This window comes from Bos indicus x Bos taurus, chromosome 9 (genome assembly GCF_003369695.1).
Source record: "Bos indicus x Bos taurus breed Angus x Brahman F1 hybrid chromosome 9, Bos_hybrid_MaternalHap_v2.0, whole genome shotgun sequence".
NCBI classification, from domain to species: Eukaryota; Metazoa; Chordata; class Mammalia; order Artiodactyla; family Bovidae; genus Bos; species Bos indicus x Bos taurus.
Window position 1 is genome coordinate 99100834 of NC_040084.1, and position 18224 is coordinate 99119057.

The 18224-nt window shown below is 48.8% G+C and overlaps 1 long non-coding RNA gene across 1 annotated transcript; it reads right to left on the minus strand.

Moving 5' to 3' along the window:
* Positions 1-634: 634 nt before the first annotated feature.
* On the minus strand, positions 635-1268 carry LOC113898849. The gene is made up of 2 exons (XR_003512756.1): positions 970-1268; positions 635-786 (listed from the first exon to the last, which is right to left on the minus strand). It is a non-coding gene; the product is annotated as an uncharacterized LOC113898849 (long non-coding RNA).
* Positions 1269-18224: the final 16956 nt, after the last annotated feature.

Here is an 18224-nt window from a genome sequence, read left to right on the forward strand (position 1 = left end):
TCCGGGTGGACAGAGCTAGGACAGCAGGTGTCCTGCGGCTGGTGTGTGCATCTGTGTCGCTCTGCACATCTGTGAGGCACGTGCGCTCTGGGCTTTGTTAGCAAGAACAAAAATCATGATGGCCTTCCGACACCCTCGGGCTTAACGTGTAGCTCTTTTCTTTTTTTCCTGCTTGGCTGCAAATGTACAGAGGAAGTGAATCTCCACTGCTGATGACCTCATTTCCACTGTTTCTCAATGAGGTGCTGGCCTGCCAGAAGGGCGCTTACTCAGCCGGTCACTGGGCCGAGGGGCGTGGAAGGAGCTGCAGGCAGGGAGGGTGGCCACATCGCCCTGGGCTCCGCTGACCCCAGCCCCGCAGGCCTCTGCCCTCAGGAGAGTGGTTGGTTGGGGGCCCTTCCTGAGATGAAGCGATGAGAAGTAGCTACTCCCAAACATGAAGAGCGCGGGTGGACGGGATCCGCTGGACGGGGCGGGGGCTCTGGTTCTGTGCACAGATACCGGTGCCGTGACATTGACAGAGGTTTCCTGTGTTTATGCCATGGAAATGAATCACCCAACAGAATCAGCAAAACATCTATTATTGATGACGTTGGCCAAACCGGAGCTAAACTGACCCTTTATCCAGATCCAGTGACCATGAAAAATGACTTTTATTAAATCAATAGATCAATTCAAAGCCAATAAGTCAAGGCATCCAGAGGTTGATCAAAACAGTGTTTTAGCACAGGGAGCACAGAGGTCAGGTCTGCACAAGGCTGAACATTTCCAACACACCAGGACCACCTACGAGCGAGCGGAAAGTTAAAAACGATATGCTTTTAAATGAACTGTACTTCAGTAAAAATTTTTTAAACATCAATTATATCTCAATAAAATATCATTTCTTCAATTTTGAAGAAAAATAGAGACAGGCACTGATTTGCAGTTACAGACATTGTATACGTGATGCAAAGAGGTGATACACACCGAGAGCTCTGTAGAGAGCAGCTCTCGCTGATGGTAAAGCGCTTCTCCCCAGCAAAGCCCCGTGCCAGGCATTTTCCGTCTCATCCAGTCCTCCTGTGGCTTGTGTCCAATGTGCAGTTGGTAGTAGCCCCATTTCACACGTGAGAAAGTCGGGGCTCCAGGCAGGGTTGGAGGGTGGCGAAGAGCAGAATGTGGACACATGGAGACCAGATTCCTGACTACTGGAGGGGGATCTGTGTGCAGCGGTTCCCCGCTGCAGCCGCGGGGCGGGGGGAGGACGTCTGCGCCTCAGGACGCTCCGGGGCCCTCCTCACCCCCCCACCTTCCCTCACCCCCTCACCTCCCACCCCCCCACCTCCCTACCTGCCCCCAGCCCCCCACCTCCCCACCCCCCCACCCCCCCACCTCCCTACCTGCCCCCAGCCCCCCATCCAGCCTGCTCACCACAGGCCTCTTGAGACCTCTGGTCCCAGCCGACTGGACCCGGCCTCCCCAAAGCTGGTGTCTGATCCTCTCCACACACACGCTCACATTGTCTCACATACACACATGTACACGGACCGGCACACAGACAGACACACACACAAACACATAGGCTGACACACACACTGTCTCATACACATACGTATGTGAACAGACACACACTGCCTCATACACAAGCATAGGCCTGCACACACACTGTGTCTTACACACACACTCACACTGTCTCACACACATACTCACACATACATGGACAGACACATATACTGCCTTACACACATACACATGCATAGGCCAATATGCACACTCTCACTCTGTCTTACACACTCACACTGCCTAACACACAGAGACACACATACACACACACTCCATCTCACACACATACACACACAGTCACACACACACACAGAGGCCAACACACACCCTGTTTTACACACACACACACACACACACACACACACTGAGACTGTTTCACACACACATACATACATGGACTGGCACACAGGCACACACATCCACTCACACTGCCTTACACACATACACACTCACAAATGTAGGCACACACACGAGCACATGCACACCATCAACACACACTGTCACACCCTAGCCACACACCCACAGGGGTTCGCTCTCACAGCAGCCAGGACCCCAGGCCGTCCAGTGAGACCCGGGTGCTTTCCTCCTTACATCCCTCCCCCATCCCTGCCCCATCGCGGGCTCGGATCGCAGGCGGAGGATTGAGAAACACCATGACTCTCTCATGTGAACGCTCGGAAAGGAAAGCACCAACGGGGGCGATGTTGAAATAAGAAAGGGGAGCGGGTTCTGAAGATGGCCCTGGGTAAATCAGAGAGAGACCGATGCGTGCTGAGGGCCGGGGGAGCTGGGTGAGCGCGATCAAGAAAGAAACGGAAATGCTATGACAATTTCTTTCAAAGCTGACATCTGAGAAGAGCAGGGTTTTGAAGCGGGGGTTGGGCTTTCTGAGGACAATCTCTGCTCGGGAACTTAAAAAACTTCTCTGAGAGCATTAGGGACCTCACAGGCCAGGCAGCGGTGTAGACGCTGTGTCTTACGCTCTTCAGCAAGGCCTCTCGTGAGGGGCTTTATGGATTTCTGTTTGCACAGTGGATTCAAACCCACTTAGGTAAACCTCAGGTTGGCGGATGAGACCTTGGATGAGACAGTGAGACAGAAGCCACAAGGTGGAGGATAAGCTTCAACGAAGATGCAAACAACACAGGTTCCTGTTGTAGGGAAGGGGCGGGTTGGAGGGGGTGCTTGAAACTGTCACCCATGCAGAGACAAGCTGAAGAAACGAACATTGCTCCTTATTAGACACTCACATGTCAATCAATACTTCACCAAGCAACACAGAGGGGAAAATTTGCCCAAATAACGCTTTCAGATCAGATCAGATCAGTCGCTCAGTCGTGTCTGACTCTTTGCAACCCCATGAATCGCAGCACGCCAGGCCTCCCTGTCCATCACCAACTCCCGGAGTTCACTCAGACTCACGTCCATCGAGTCAGTGATGCCATCCAGCCATCTCATCCTCTGTCATCCCCTTCTCCTCCTGCCCTCAATCCCTCCCAGCTTCAGAGCCTTTTCCAATGAGTCAACTCTTCGCATGAGGTGGCCAGAGTACTGGAGTTTCAGCTTTAGCATTATTCCTTCCAAAGAAATCCCAGGGCTGATCTCCTTCAGAATGGACTGGTTGGATCTCCTTGCAGTCCAAGGGACTCTCAAGAGTCTTCTCCAACACCACAGTTCAAAAGCATCAATTCTTCCACGCTCAGCCTTCTTCACAGTCCAACTCTCACATCCATACATGACCACAGGAAAAACCATAGCCTTCACTAGACGGACCTTTGTTGGCAAAGTAATGTCTCTGCTTTTGAATATGCTGTCTAGGTTGGTCATAACTTTCCTTCCAAGGAGTAAGCATCTTTTAATTTCATGGCTGCAGTCACCATCTGCAGTGATCCTGGAGCCCAGAAAAATAAAATCTAACACTGTTTCCACTGTTTCCCCATCTATTTCCATTAAGTGATGGGACCGGATGCCATGATCTTCGTTTTCTGAATGTTGAGCTTTAAGCCAATTTTTTCACTCTCCACTTTCACTTTCATCAAGAGGCTTTTGAGTTCCTCTTCACTTTCTGCCATAAGGGTGGTGTCATCTGCATATCTGAGGTTACTGATATTTCTCCCGGCCAAACCCATATATATATAAATAAAACATGATGTCCTTAAAAAGACCCGGAACCCAAAGAGCTTACGTTCCAATCAAGTCCCAAAAACAAGAATGGCAGAAACAGAGGAACACATATGTTCTTTATCGCTGTTCATAAATGTCAAGGAGTTGCTGAAATAGCTGGAATGTCTTGGAGCCCCGAGTCCCTGAAGTTTCCAAAGCTTCTTCAGGGAGTGTAATGAGGTGTGGGAGGAACGTGGGTCAGTGTCTGGGAGGGAGGCGGGCAGGCACAACCGGGAGCACACACAGCCTCAGACAAGCAGGGAAGAGGGGGCGGTGACCGCATCTCGGGGTGGGCGGAGCCAAGGAGGATGTAGCGCAGTTGGGTGGAGCCCCCACTGTGCCTTAGGTAGGAGGGAACATCCGTGAGGATGGTAATTAAGGGCAAATTCACGGCTGGTCTTCGTCTGAATAAGCACAGTGGAAAGCCACAGCCTTGGAAGTGTAGAGTTCTGGAGCTTGCCACACCCACATACCACGGGGTAAAGTCCCAGCTTCGTTGACTGGGTAAAGTCCAGTCGGGGGTGGGGGCCATCATGCCCACAAGAAGGGAGCTCTGTGATCAGCCGGATGCCAGTAGATGATGTTGGATCAACACCATCCAGCAAGCGGTCACTAACAGAATATCAGATCTCTTGTGCTTGCCTGTTGAACATCATTTTAAAGTTATGTATGTGCCTTTCCTTTATTTTTATTTTTAATCATTTGGAGGAGAAGGCATTTTAGATACAGAAAACTTGCATAGGTACTAAATTTGGTTGTCATCTTTCCCCAGCCTCCTATGCTCCATGACAGTCCCCAGTCTTTCCATATTTCTGATGGCTTGACAGTTTTGAGCATCGCTGGTCAGCTATTCTGCAGAGTCCCTCCATTTGCTTTTTCTGATGTTTCTTCATGAATAGACCACAGTTAATGGATTTGGGGAGGGGGGAGAGACCACAGAGGTGAAGGGCCGTTCTCAGCACAGTGTATCCAGAGCGCGCACTGCCTCCCTGATGTGTAAATGATGACAGGAACGCAATCACCTAACCCCGGGAACGCTTGTCATCGCCCCCTCCTCCAGAACTCCTTCTTTGTAAACAAGTCACCAAGTCCAGAGGGCTGGGCTGGGGGCGTCTGTGTAAATTATTTGGAGCTGGTCTGTAAGGATGCTCATCCCTTGCCTCCCGTCTCTGTATTTATTCAGTGGTTTCTTTATGTCCACATGGACTCAGGCAGGTGCATTTTGGACTTTGCGTTATAACGCAGTACTATGCTATTCGCTTTTGCTCCCATCGGGACAACTCTGGCTATTCCAGAGCTTTGGGGTGGCCTTGGGTTGACGCGTGTGTCCCTTTGACGTGCTCCTGACTTCTGGTGAAGGAAGCACTTCCTCACTTTCTGCTGCTACAACGTGGCTCAGGCTTGTCTTCCGTTTTCCCTGACCTAGTCCTGGAACGAGCCCTTTCTCCCAAGAGCCCGGGTGCCTTTTATCAGAGAACTGCATTTCGAAACCAAGTCGTGGACCCAGTGTGGGCCTCCTGCTCCTGGAATGTCCCTGCGTCTGGGCCCCCCTCAACTAACAGAACTGGGAAATGTGTGTATGGATGCTAGCTCGTGTGTGCACACAAGTCTATCAGTGCTTCCGAATCCATCCCTTAGCATCTGTGCTAGGCTGCACCTGAGTTCACCCCGAGGTCTCTGGCCCTAATCTAGCCCCCACTCCACTCCATGTATCCACAACCTCCCATCCCCGCCCGGGAAACCTGGCTCCTGCCATCCACCACTTCTCTGCTTGATCCCAGTGCACATGCGAAGCTGCTTCAGAGCTCTGAGCCCACACCCCGACCGCACACTTTCATCTATGCTTTTGAAGCACAGAATCTTCACGTATTAAACTCCGTGCATAGCGAAAGCTTGGAAATGTAAAGGTCCATGAAAGAGTCAAGATTCAAAAAGACATCAGGCGCCAGAATAAGGAATCCAAGCAAAATAGGAATGAACAGAATGCACGAGGGTTTGTAAACAGGTGACTCAAGAATAGCAGGGACCAGGCTAAACAGCCGTTCGTAGGACAGGGGATGGTGTGGACATGTTCGGTTGACCGCAAGCCCGGGGTGTGGACGTGCAGCTGAACAAAGCCCATGGCTAGAGCCGGCACCGCTGAAATAGCCTGTTCCAGCTAAGGCAGGGAAGTGGCTCAGGGCCCCGCACAGGCCTCTACACATGCAGGCACTTCTATCCACCCTCTGCAAGAGTGCCCGGGAGAGCGAACAAGAGGCATGGGGTCATGTTCCTAAAATACTACCAGGGATTAGATGTACCCGGGGCCACTCCAGGGGACAGAACTGAGACCTGCGCATCTGAGGATCGCTCCCAAACGGCTGAGACCGAGCGAGGGTTGGGGCGGGCCGTCCACCCCACACGCTGTGACCTGGGGGACAGCACACTCAGCACCCTGGAGCTCCAGGATGCCAGGGTTCCACGCTGGAGGTCATGTCCTGGAGGATGGGTCTAGAAGAAGCTGGAAGGCCTGCCCCACTGGGTCGCTCATGACAAAGCTTCAGTGCAGAACTGAAAGTGGAGTCGGAGCAAGGGAGGTAGGAGGGCAGGAGAGCCAGAGCTAGGGCCAGGAGGAAGAGGGGCCAGGAAAGACTGCCCAGGTCAAAGTCTGCCTGTGGCTCAGCCCCGGCGCACTGTGTGCTCACAGGTCACAGAGCAAAATGGACCCCGGTGAGCACAGCAGAGGAACGCAGAGTTTTGTGCGATTAGCAGGAAAACTTTCTAACAATGAGAGCTGTCTAAAAATAAAACATAATCCCCATCAAGAGAGACATTCAAACAGACTCAGGCAACATTAGCGGGCCTGGCTGCCAGTGACAAACCACAGCAGACCCACTGTGATCACGAGAGATTAGCATGCTGGGAAGAGAGACCTGGGTTCTGTCGGGCTCGGAGGACAGCTGAACCAGGGTGAGCTGGCGGGATCCCTGGGAATTGAGGCTCGCTCCTCAGAGGTTCAAGGTGTCTGGGAAGAATCGCACATTTAGGGGCCACAGGGTGCTGGAAACGTGCTTGATCGGCGTGGTCTTCGGTTTACCTTCTGTTCTTTATTTTACATCTATTTTTATTGGAGTATAATTGCTTTACAGTGTTGTGTTAATTTTTGCTGTACAAGGACATGAATCAGCTATATGTGTCCATATGTCCCTTCCTTCTCAAACCTCCTTCCCACCCTCCTGCATATATATTTTTGATTAAAAAAAAGAACGGATAATATTTAAAGGAACCTCCCCCCTGCCCCACTGAATTGAGTCCAGAGGCCCAGATTCTAAACCTGACTCAACACACACTCCCCACAGGAGCTTAGACTGAGTGAGAGTTCTCAGATCTCATTCAGCTCTAAATTTTTTCAAAGGAAGAGTTTGTCATTTAAAACAAGACTATCTAAGTGGTCACTTTATTAGAATGTCATTGAGCCTCTTTTCCAAGCGCGGCTAACCTTTCCTTAGCATGTTTGTTAGCAGAAGGAAAAGGGATTGAAAAGCAAGCATCTGACTTCCCACCAGGGACGCAATTCAAATCGTGGGGAGGAGAAACATGTGAATGGATCCAAAGCTCACAAATAAAGCGGCCAAAAAAAATCAACTTAGATCTATGACAGCACCTCACAACGTGTGCCAGAAAGTGGCAAAAATGTGTGAGAGGTGAGACCAGGCGTTGTGTCAGGACGAGTTTAGAAAGGGATACAGCCGCACAAAGTCCAGGGCCACTTTGGTTACACATGGAAAGACATCTGTCATGGGATATTATATGTTGTGCGGGCACCTCAGAGCACAGTGGTAAGAAGGACTTCTGAGGGTTGAAAAGGAAGACAGAAAGCAGAATTAGCACACGAGCTAAGAGCCCGACGCCTTGGAGGAGCTCAGCAAATGCTAGTTGGATGAATAACTCAAAGCTGGTGATAGAATGGAGGGGTCCACATGGGAGGAGATGTTTAGTTTGCAAAACATGAGTAAATAAGTACATGTCCACGGGGAGACTAACTCAGTCTGATACTGATATTTATAACCACATGTGTCTGCAAGTCATTTGGGCAAAGGTGTAAGGTCAGCACCTGAACCAAGATTCTGAGCAAAACATGTGGATAAAAGTAAATATGTGCAGAATCATGAACAGAAAGTACACAGTGGTTACCGGGGAAGAGAGAAGTTATCTCCCAAAAGGATTGGGGGCAGCCCAGAGCACAGTGGGACACCATCCCGGGGAAACCAGCAAGTCTGGATGGTGAGCATCCAGCCACGAGTCAGGCAGTACTGCGGTACTGCTTCCTGGGCAGTTTCTGCATCTCCATCGGTTAGCATGTTTCTCTAGCCCTGGTCATCCCTCTGGCCCACCCAGATCTTGGAGGTCTCACCTGACCCTGCAGTTCTGGGGTTTGGGGAAGACAGTGTGAGTTATTTAAAATGAAAAGAGAAAACTTGGGTTTGGGACATTTTGATCATTCTGTTAGTCTGTCAACAAGCTTCCTGGGCTTCTAAGGTAGAAACATGGCATTGATAAGAGAGTTTGCAAAAGAAACACTCATCCCTTGGAAACTCAAATCACAACACAAGACACACAGAAAGTTCATTATGAAAAGAGGCAGCTTTAAAAAATGCTGAAATAAAGACAATACAATAAAATGTTGAAACAATAAAACAATAAAGAGATACATGAGCTGAGTTTTCAATAAGATAAACGATTATTGGGCATTTGGGGATGACCGAAGTGAGTTCAGACATGACTTGGGAAGAAGTCTGGAAGGCCTTGGGTGAACGCCTCCCAGGACCCAGTGCTCTGTGCGTGATCTCCTCTAACCTTGAGCTCCTGGGAGCCGGGGTGGGCAGGATCACCTCCGGTTTGCAGATGGGACGCTGAGCCTCTCAGAAATGAGGTCACCTTCCCGAGTTCCCACGGCTCTGACGTGGAGGAGACAGAGTCAGTTGCCCGTGACCCTCACAGTGCGTGTTCCTCTCGCGCTTCTCCGGGGTCACGTGATGGGCGAAACGACGGCGTAGAACAAAAGTCAGGTTTAAAATGCGTCAGCTTCGGTAACAACAAGCCTGAGTGTGGGGGAGCCAGCCTTGAAGAGCTTTCCTGAGCAGGTTGCAAAGGCAGCACTTCCTCTGGGGCTCTGCCCATGGAGCATGCCTCCCTGTCAGTTCAGGGCCAGGCTTTACTTATCTATTTGTTTGTTTTTGAAGGAGTTGATTTGCAGTGTTGTGTTAGTTTCTGGTGCACAGCAAAGTGACTCAGGTGTGTGTGTGTGTGTGTGTGTGTGTGTGTATATATGAAAAAATGAAAGTGTTAATTACTCAGTCGTGTCTGACTCTTCGAGATCCCATGAACTATAGCCCGCCAGGCTCCTCTGTCCATGGGATTCTCCAGACCAGAATACTGGAGTGGGTTGCCATTATCCTCTCCAGGGGAATCTTCTCGACCCTGGGATTGAAGCCAGGTCTCCCACATTGCAGGCAGATTCTTTACATCTGAGCCACCAGGGAAGCCCACATATATGAAAACCCTGAGAGAGAGATATATATATATATATATGTATATATCAGAGAAGGCAATGGCACCCCACTCCACTACTCTTGCTTGGAAAATCCCATGGACGGAGGAGCCTGTTAGGCTGCAATTCATGGGGTCGCTAAGAGTCGGACACGACTGAGTGACTTCACTTTCACTTTTCACTTTCATGCACTGGAGAAGGAAATGGCAGCCCACTCCAGTGTTCTTGCCTGGAGAATCCCAGGGACAGGGGAGCCTGGTGGGCTGCCGTCTATGGGGTCGCACAGAGTCGGACACGACTGAAGCGACTTAGCATATGTATATATATACTTTTTCATATTTGTTTCCATCATGGTTTATTGCAAGATGTTGAATAAGTTCCTTTTTATTTACTGTAGGTCCTTGTTTTGTTTTTTAATCTGTTTTATATATAGTGGTGTGTATCTGTTAATCCCAAACTCCTAATTTATCACTCTCCACACCTTTCATCTTTGGTAAACATTTTTTTTTCTATGTGTGTGGGTCTATTTCTGTTTTGTAAATAAGTTCATTTGTATTATTGTTTTAGATTCCACATATAAGTGATATTGTATGGTATTCGTTTTTCTCTTTCTGGCTTACATCACTTAGTATGATAGTCTCTAGGTTCTTCCATGTTGCTACAAATGGCCTTATCCCATTCTTTTTATGGCTGAGTAATATTCCATTGTATATATGTATCACATCTTCTCTATCCATTTATCTGTTGATGGACACTTAAGTTGCTCCCATGTCTTGCTATTGTAAATAGTGCTGCAATCTTTGAGTGTATCTTTTTGAATTAGAGTTTTCTCCAGATAGATGTCAAGGCTCTATTTTTCACACACTTCCCTTTCACTACAACGTCCTTAAGCAAGGTCAGCCTTAGGATTCAGGGAAAACCCCGTGTGAAATAGCGTAGATGTTTCCATCAGACCATGAATCAGTTCCTGGTGGAGAGATGCCTGTCACCCTGGATTCTACTTGCTCTGCTTTCCAAAGATTTGGCCTATAAATCAGAGACCAGGAGCCCACAAGCAAAAATTTAAGAAAGAGTTGTTTTTGTTAATTGTTTGTAAATTGCTTTCTTTATTAATTTGGGACAAGCAGCATAGCCAGATCCTGTGGACTACACGAGTAGTATTACTGCTCACCAAGAGAGAGAAGGAACGAGGCTCTGGGAGAGGCTGTCCCCTCTCCCCAGCTCCGTCGTCTTTTCTCTGTTTCCCACAGAGATCTGGGCCACAGGGATGATTGATCCTGAAGAAAGAAATTCTGTCTTCTCCAAGAGGGAACTTGCTGCATGCCCAGGGTTGAGCTGAAGTCACTAGTGAATGGGAATATCGTGTTGAAGAGTCATTTTGACTCTGATCATTCTACATACGATTTCTCCATTGAAATACCAAGTTCTGGAAGTCAGAAGTGAGTCAAAATGCAGCTCTTGTCGTCATGGTTCCCCAGATGATTCCGCACTTTGGACCCCAAGCTTTGCAGACTCATTGGTCAGAGGCCTGGCCTAGGGGTCACATCCTACTTCCAGTCTTGACCACAGGACAAGATGTCCCCTGGAACAAGTGACTTTGCTTCTCCAAACCTCTATTCAAGCTCTAAAATCTAGAAATTCTGTTACTCGACCTTCAGAGGCCTGACTGTGTGCTAAGTTGCTTCTGTCCGACTTCATGTCTGACTCTGTGCTACCCTATGGACTGTAGCCCACCAGGCTCTTCTGTCCACGGGGAGTCTCCAGGCAAGAATACTGGAGTGGGTTGCCACTTCCTCCTCCAGGGGAGAGCACTGACTACAGTGCTCCAAAGGTGGCCCTTCTGCAGGAAACATAGACACCAACAATTAAAGATCTCCTTAAACGTCTGTCAAATGCATGAATGATTGGACCGTCGAGTGCTACTCAGGGCTCAGAAACCATTTTCCTGAAAACTTTGAAGGAACCATCAAAGGCAAAGTTCAGCAACCAAAAACTGGAGACTTTGATTTATTGTCACTGAACAAGTTGAAAAATCTTAGTAAGAGATACTCGAACCTTTTAAGTATCATCTCGTGGTAATAATGACCTCTCATGCATATTTATGCACTTAGCTCTGTAATAACCACTTGAAAGACTAGGTTTTTTTTTCCCCCTGGGGAATGAAGCTATGTGAAAACGTGACAAAATATTCCAAGTTCAAATGTCCAAATATGGAAACCTACGAAATGTTGGAATTTCCCCCCCAAGTAGAAAGCACCTGAGTGTTTATTGACTCAGGGACCATTCAGACACTCAGGTCGGCCTTGAGAATCCTAAAAACTTACCTGCCCCTGCTGCTCAGCATTCTTCCTGGGGAACATAGGCTTGACTCATTAAAGTGTAGGTGGGTTAGTCTGGGTTGAGACAGGTAATGTTTGGAGACAGGGAAAACTGGCCAGCTGTTGGGTATTTAACAAAGAATTCCAAAAGGGCTCAGTAGTCAGAGTTGCTCTTCAAAACCTCATTACTGTTGTTCAATGTCATTCATTACCCTCGGAAAGTAAAATCATATGACCCCATTTCCTCAGTAAGTTAATTATTTTATTTCTTTGTAGAGGCAAAAACACTACTTTTATTGTTAATTAATATGCTAAAATTAGGTTATACCATTCTGGAGATGCAAGATTGAATTTAGTACTTTCCAATATGTTTTTTAAAAGCTGGTCAAAAATAAATGCCTTCAACATCTTTTCTTTTTCCAACTGAGCATAAATTTCCTTCCTATGAAATTTCATTCCTTCCTGCTGCTCTAAGTGACATAATGCCACTTATTTTCCAAAGGGAGGAAAGAATAAAAATAATGAGACATTCAGTTAGCATTTTGAAATTCAGTTATTTAATAGGCAAGCCCCCCCCCCCCAACTCCAAAAAAAAAGAAAGGAAGGAAGGAAGAAAAGCAAAAATACAACAAAAAAGGTACAATCACCCACAAGTTCCAGGACCAACAGAATTAAATGGAACAGTAAGGAGAATTCTTTATTTGGGGACTAATTTCAGGCACTTCAGATTTTTCTCTTCCCTGTTGATTAAAGTGAAGATGGGAAATTCTGAAATTTCTTCTCTCGCAGAGACGGAGCATGAGAGCCCCGTCAGACGCGAAGACGCACAGTGACTTCCTGGTTCCCTCTGTTGTTCTGCTGTAATGAAATCCCCTCTGATATATCTGCCATCGCCCACTGTTAATTACTTTTCTATTTATTTAGTAGACCTACAAGTGGAAGGCAATCTATTGCCAGGGAATTGTTTGACTTCTATGCTAAGTAGACGGCATTCCGATCCAGTGAGGTTGACAGCAGCCTGAGTGGACTTTTATCTCATTGCCACATTAAATTAGCACCCAGCAGGTCCTAGATACAAGAAGGGTATTTTTTTTTTTTTTTTTTCCCTTCTCCAGAAGGTTAATAGTCCTTGGAAGTCAATAAACTGGTCCTGGGCATTCTCTGTGGTCAGGCCCTGCTTCTGTTTCCCTGGAAATGATAAGAAGGAAGAATTAACTGGAGGGTTCACATGCCTGGAGGGTAAGAGTGGGGTGGGACTTCATGTGAAGGGTCTAACTCAGTATGGACGGAGCCCTTTACATCCATCAGGTAAAGTGTCTCCTGGAGAGAAACAGAAGAGGGTTCAAGTCTAAAGAACAAGGATGGTTACAAGTCCATGACGTGGCTTTGTTCCTTGGCACCAGCTTTTACCGGGCAGATGTGTGAATTCAGTTCAGTCCCTCAGTCGTGTCCGACTCCTTGTGACGCCATGGACTGCAGTGTGCCAGGCCTCCCTGTCCATCACCATCTCCCACAGCTTGCTCAAACTCATGTCCATGGAGTCAGTGATGCCATCTAACCATCTCATCCTCTGTCATCTCCTTCTCCTCCCGCCTTCAATTGTCTCCTCCTCTCACCTTCAATCTTTCCCAGCATCAGGGTTTTTTCCCATGAGTCAGTTCTTCCCATCAGGTGGCCAAAGTATTGTTGTTTCAGCTTCAGCATCAGTGTTTCCAATGAATATTCAGGACTGATTTCCTTTAGGATGGACTGGTTGGATCTCCTTGTTGTCCAAGGGACTCTCAAGAGTCTTCTCCAACACAATTCAAAATCATCAGTTCTTCGATGCTCAACTTTCTTTATAGTCCAACTCTCACATCCATACATCACTACTGGAAAAACCATAGTTTTTACTATACAGACCTTTGTCAGCAAAGTAATGTCTCTACTTTTTAATACTCTGTCTAGGTTTGTCATAGCTTTTCTTCCAAGGACTGAATTATGTGTGAAATACAGCCACATTAATATGGGTCTGAGTTTCCTTCAGGTTTCCCTGGTCGTTCAGACCGTAAAGAATCTGCCTGCAGTGCAGGAGACCTGGGTTTGATCCCTGGGTCGGGAAGATCCCCTGGAGAAGAGAATGGCTACCTACTCCAGTATTCTTGCCTGGAGAATCCCATGGATAGAGGATTCTGGTGGACTACAGTCCATGGAGTCACAAACAGTCAGACATGACTGAACCACTAACACTTGACCTTCCTTCTCCACACCAGGGTCATCTGGTGGTCAGCTAAGAGGAAACAGAGGCTGGGGGAAGGCTGATCTCCTCAATCTGCTTTGGGTGTTTTGGGGGAGCTGAGGGAGAAGCAGATGCCATGGATGTCCAGTTAAAGGCAGTTATTTAAAGCAGAGAGGAGCACAAGCCCCACGAATGAACGGTCAGTCCAGACACCTCTCCGTTAGCCATGGTGGGTCCTCCCATCCAGGAGCAGGAGGGAAAGCCCACCTCTATTTCACCCACCTCTCACTGTGCGCCCTGCTTGTTTCAGTGAGACTGCAAGGGACCCAATCTCCTTCTGCGACATTACAGGAGCCGAGAGGAGAGGCCCCGTTAGGGCAGCTGCAGAGGACAGGCTCGCGATTAGAATTCCATTTCCTGTTTCCACAGGGAGACTTCCGTCCGTCAGGTCCCACCTCAGTGGCAGGCCGCACTCTGTTCCCACGACCACCGGCGCTGGAGGGACTGCGCCCCGTGGAGTGTGGACCCCGGAGGGCACGACCTAAGGAGGGGACCCTCTCCTGGCACCCACCCCGGCCCAGGCGCGCCTCCAGCCCCGGAGCCTGCCTCTGGCCTTCCTCCGTCACAGCAGCTTCCTCTCTGGTCCGCTCATCATGGCCGTCATTTCCTGAGACTGTCAACTCCGAGAAGCATTTCCTGACCCTCCAGGGCTCACCCCGGTGACCCTCTGGCTCTGACACTTGGGAAGGCTCGCCCTGCCCTCCTCACCAGCCTGGAAAGCAGGCTCTCATGTCCTACAGGAGGGGTCGTTCTGTAGGTACTGGTGTAAAATCCCGAGACTGGGAGCTGCAGGCATCTCTCTCCTCCAGGCTCCACTGACATCAAACTGGAAGCTTTGTCCATCCACCAACTTACTTGCTGGGACCCCACTGTCCTTGGGCGTACCTCATAGCCCAGGCTGAAACCTCCCCGCCCCGATTCAGCTCTGGCTCCATCCCACGGGCTCGGCAATTGTCTATTTTGCACGAGTTCCAGTCAAGACATTGCAAAAGGAGAGTACCCCAGACCACCCTCCCCAGGGTGACCCCACTCCCCAGCACCTCTCTGCACCTTGGTGTCAGGGATACAGACACCGTCTCCTGATGGCAGGGTCGCTTTTGTGAGGGTAGGATTGGATCTCTCTCTTTTCTTCTCCAGTGGGAGAGTCAGTTGTGCCTTGGAGTCTATTAATCTTACAAACAGTTATGGAGCCGAAGAGACTGAATCGAACAGTTGAGGGTTTAAAGAAGTTGGAGCATCGTAGCCATTATTATAATGAAATTCACTGATATATAATCATGGGTCTGGGTGACCAGGCACGATTCTTTTAAGTCTGAGAAATTGTAAATGATGCAGAGGAGTTTTTTATGGTTACCAACTAGCCTCCCCAAAACTTGTGGTCATGACCAACCGTCCTCAGGTCTCCGATCTGGGCGGGGGTTGGGGGGGCACACCTACTCTCAACTTCATCACTGGGTCTCCAACACCTCTGTCCTGAAGCTTTCAAACCCGGCAGATGAGAAGGGACCTTCTCCTCCCCCCGCCCTGTGGGCGCAAGGTCCCGGAGAGGCCGAGGATGGCAGGACAGTAAGAGGAACGCGCTGCTGGCCCCTCCTCCCAAGGCCTGTTCATTTGTCTATCTCTTAAGTTTGGTTCCGTGGCATAAAAAATAGGATTTATCTTTCTTCACAGATGCCACAAACAGATGCTGAGAACCAGAGACCTTGCAGAGTCAATAAAAGATAAGTTATAAAATCTATAAAACTGCTGAAAGAAATCAGAATTTCAGCAACTTCCAGGGTGCTATTTTTTTTTCCCCCAGACTGCTCCTTTGATCAACTATAGGGAGAGGGGGGAAGCCAGCCGTGCATTAATTCCATCTGCTGTTTCTCATGGCACGCGTGGGGCCGGAAGAGGGGCCGAGGTCACAGTGATGCTGGAGCTGAGGTAGTGACAGAGTAGAAATGGAGAATGGTGCCCGTGATGGAGACAAAGCTGTCATAATCAGTTAGCATTTCACTTTTGTAAAGATCTCGGAGGTGATGGATTCCTTAGATTTTAATGTACGTCTTCAAAGTAATTTTGTAAGCTATTTAAGCGATGCTCCCTTTTTTACAACTCTACATAATTTGATTATACGAACCATCCTGCAGTCCTTGGATATGCAAATACAGCGTCAAAATGATTTTTCCCATATTTTGATAGAATTGGAGGTTCATTGCAGTGATAGGAAGTGACAAAGATTGCGACGGGGCGTGGGTAGCCTGCTCAGCTGGCACCCTGAGGCCATTCAGATTTTAAACAACCACTTCTTGAGAATCATCCATAAGGATAAACTTTGGAAAACCAAAGACAGGGCAATGATTAGGGTCTGGAGACAAACTGCTTTGGATCTAATCCTAGAGCCGCCCGGATGCTGAATTTGTGAATTAATCTCTCAGAGCCTCAGTTTTCCCACCTGTAACTTGGGAATAATAAGACGTAAGCTTGTAGAAATATTAGGAGGATTAGCAATTAGAATGAAAACATCTGGCAGAACTTGGCAAAGACACTCATGACCCAGCCACTGTCATTACTCTATTGTTACTACTATTACTATGACCAAGTGATGAAATCTGGGTTTGTTGGCAGAGTTATTTTTCAAGCAGCCATCAAGTGACGTGGTGGTGCTGAGGTGATGTCAGTGGCTAAGCTGCACAGTGATCTTAGGTGAGAGGATAATTGTCTTGCTTCTCGGAGGGCTCATCACCATCCTCGGCACTAGCCTAGACTGGCAGATCGCTCATTCACTCAGCACTTCTGTCCCTTCTGTGGATCAGATATTGCACTGTGTTGAGGTTTGAAGAATATAGATTTGGAGCCATAACCCTTGACCTCTAGGGGTTTACAGTCATCATGGAGTTTAAGAGGAGATAAACAAAATTATACTGCTAGGAAATCAGCACTCAATGTGGGTGCCAATCGCTAAGGCTCAGAAATCAGCAGAAGGATGTCTGGTCCTGCTCCTCTGGCAGGTGGAGGCCAGCGTTGCGTGCTGCTGCCATGCAAAGAATCATGCTGCAACAAACTGTCACCCAGCCCCAAACACCCAGAGTGACCTGCCTAGACCCCCCTCCAGGTGCAGCGATAAAGAATCCATCTGCCAAGGCAGGGGACACAGGTTCCATCCCTGGCCTGGGAAGATTCCACATGCCACAAAGCAACTAAGCCTTTGAGGCACAATTCTGAGCCCGCACCCTAGAACCTGTGTGCCCAGCTACTAAAGCCCATGCACCTAGAGCCTGTGGTTTGCAAAAGGTGAAGCCACCACAAGGAGTAGCCAGGGCACCATAGCTAGAGAGCAGCTCCTGTTTGCTGCAACTAGAGAAAGTCTACAAGCGGGAATGAAGGCCCGGTGCAGTTCAGTTCAGTTCAGTTCAGTCACTCAGTAGTGTCCGACTCTTTGCAACCCTGTGGACTGCAGCATGCCAGCCTTCCCTGTCCATGACCAACTCCCCGAGTTTATTCAAACTCATGTCCATTGAGTTGGTGATGCCATCGCATCCAAAAATTAATTAATTAGTTAATTTTCAAAAAGAGTGCCCAGCTTGAGATGCCCTGAGCTCAGGGCCCCACGTGAGCAAGCACTTGGGGGACAAGAGACACAGGGCGTCTGGGGAGGCCCAGGTGATTCGGTATAACCGCACCGTTGGGCCCCAGGAGGCCAGTCCCACATGCAGGCAGGGGTCCAATCAGCAAGGACCTCACCGCCAGCATGGGCTAGGGTCGACTCTGCCTCTGTGTGCCTCGAACTTCTCCAGAAGAGCCCCAGAATCAGAGGAAAGTCAACTCAGTCCACCATGTTGAAAGCAACAGCCCAAAAGAGCCAGAATTCTTGTATTATCCTGGAAAGTCAAGGAAGTTTGGCTTCTTTTCACAATGAACATAAAAGCGAATGACATGGTCTTTTCCCCTTGCAAGTTTAAAATCAGTGCTTCAGGACACACAGCACCGATGCGGAATCCAGGATGAGAAGCTTGAGAGGACAGGGCCGGCCCTGGAGAATTTTTGAACCAGTGGGTGGTGACCTGAGCAGACGTGGGGGCTTGGGTCCTTCCCTCATAGCGGGGCTGCCCTAGAATAGGGCTGATGACGCTCACCTGCCCGGAGGACCGATTCGTGAGCTGACGACATTGAGACCCAAGGTCATGGCTCGTCTGGAGCTGTCTGCCAGCAGCAGGGGTGTCAGAGGAGCAGGGTCCATTAGCGGAAAGAACACTGGGCTGAGCCGCTGGGAGCTCCTACAGACTGCCTCTGCCACTCATGAGCTGTGTGACCTAAAGGAAACCACTTGCCCTCTCTGGTCGCAGGTGAAGGGAGGAACGTGGGTGAGAGCGCTTGTGGGCTCCAGCGCTCACGTTCCCTGCCTCTT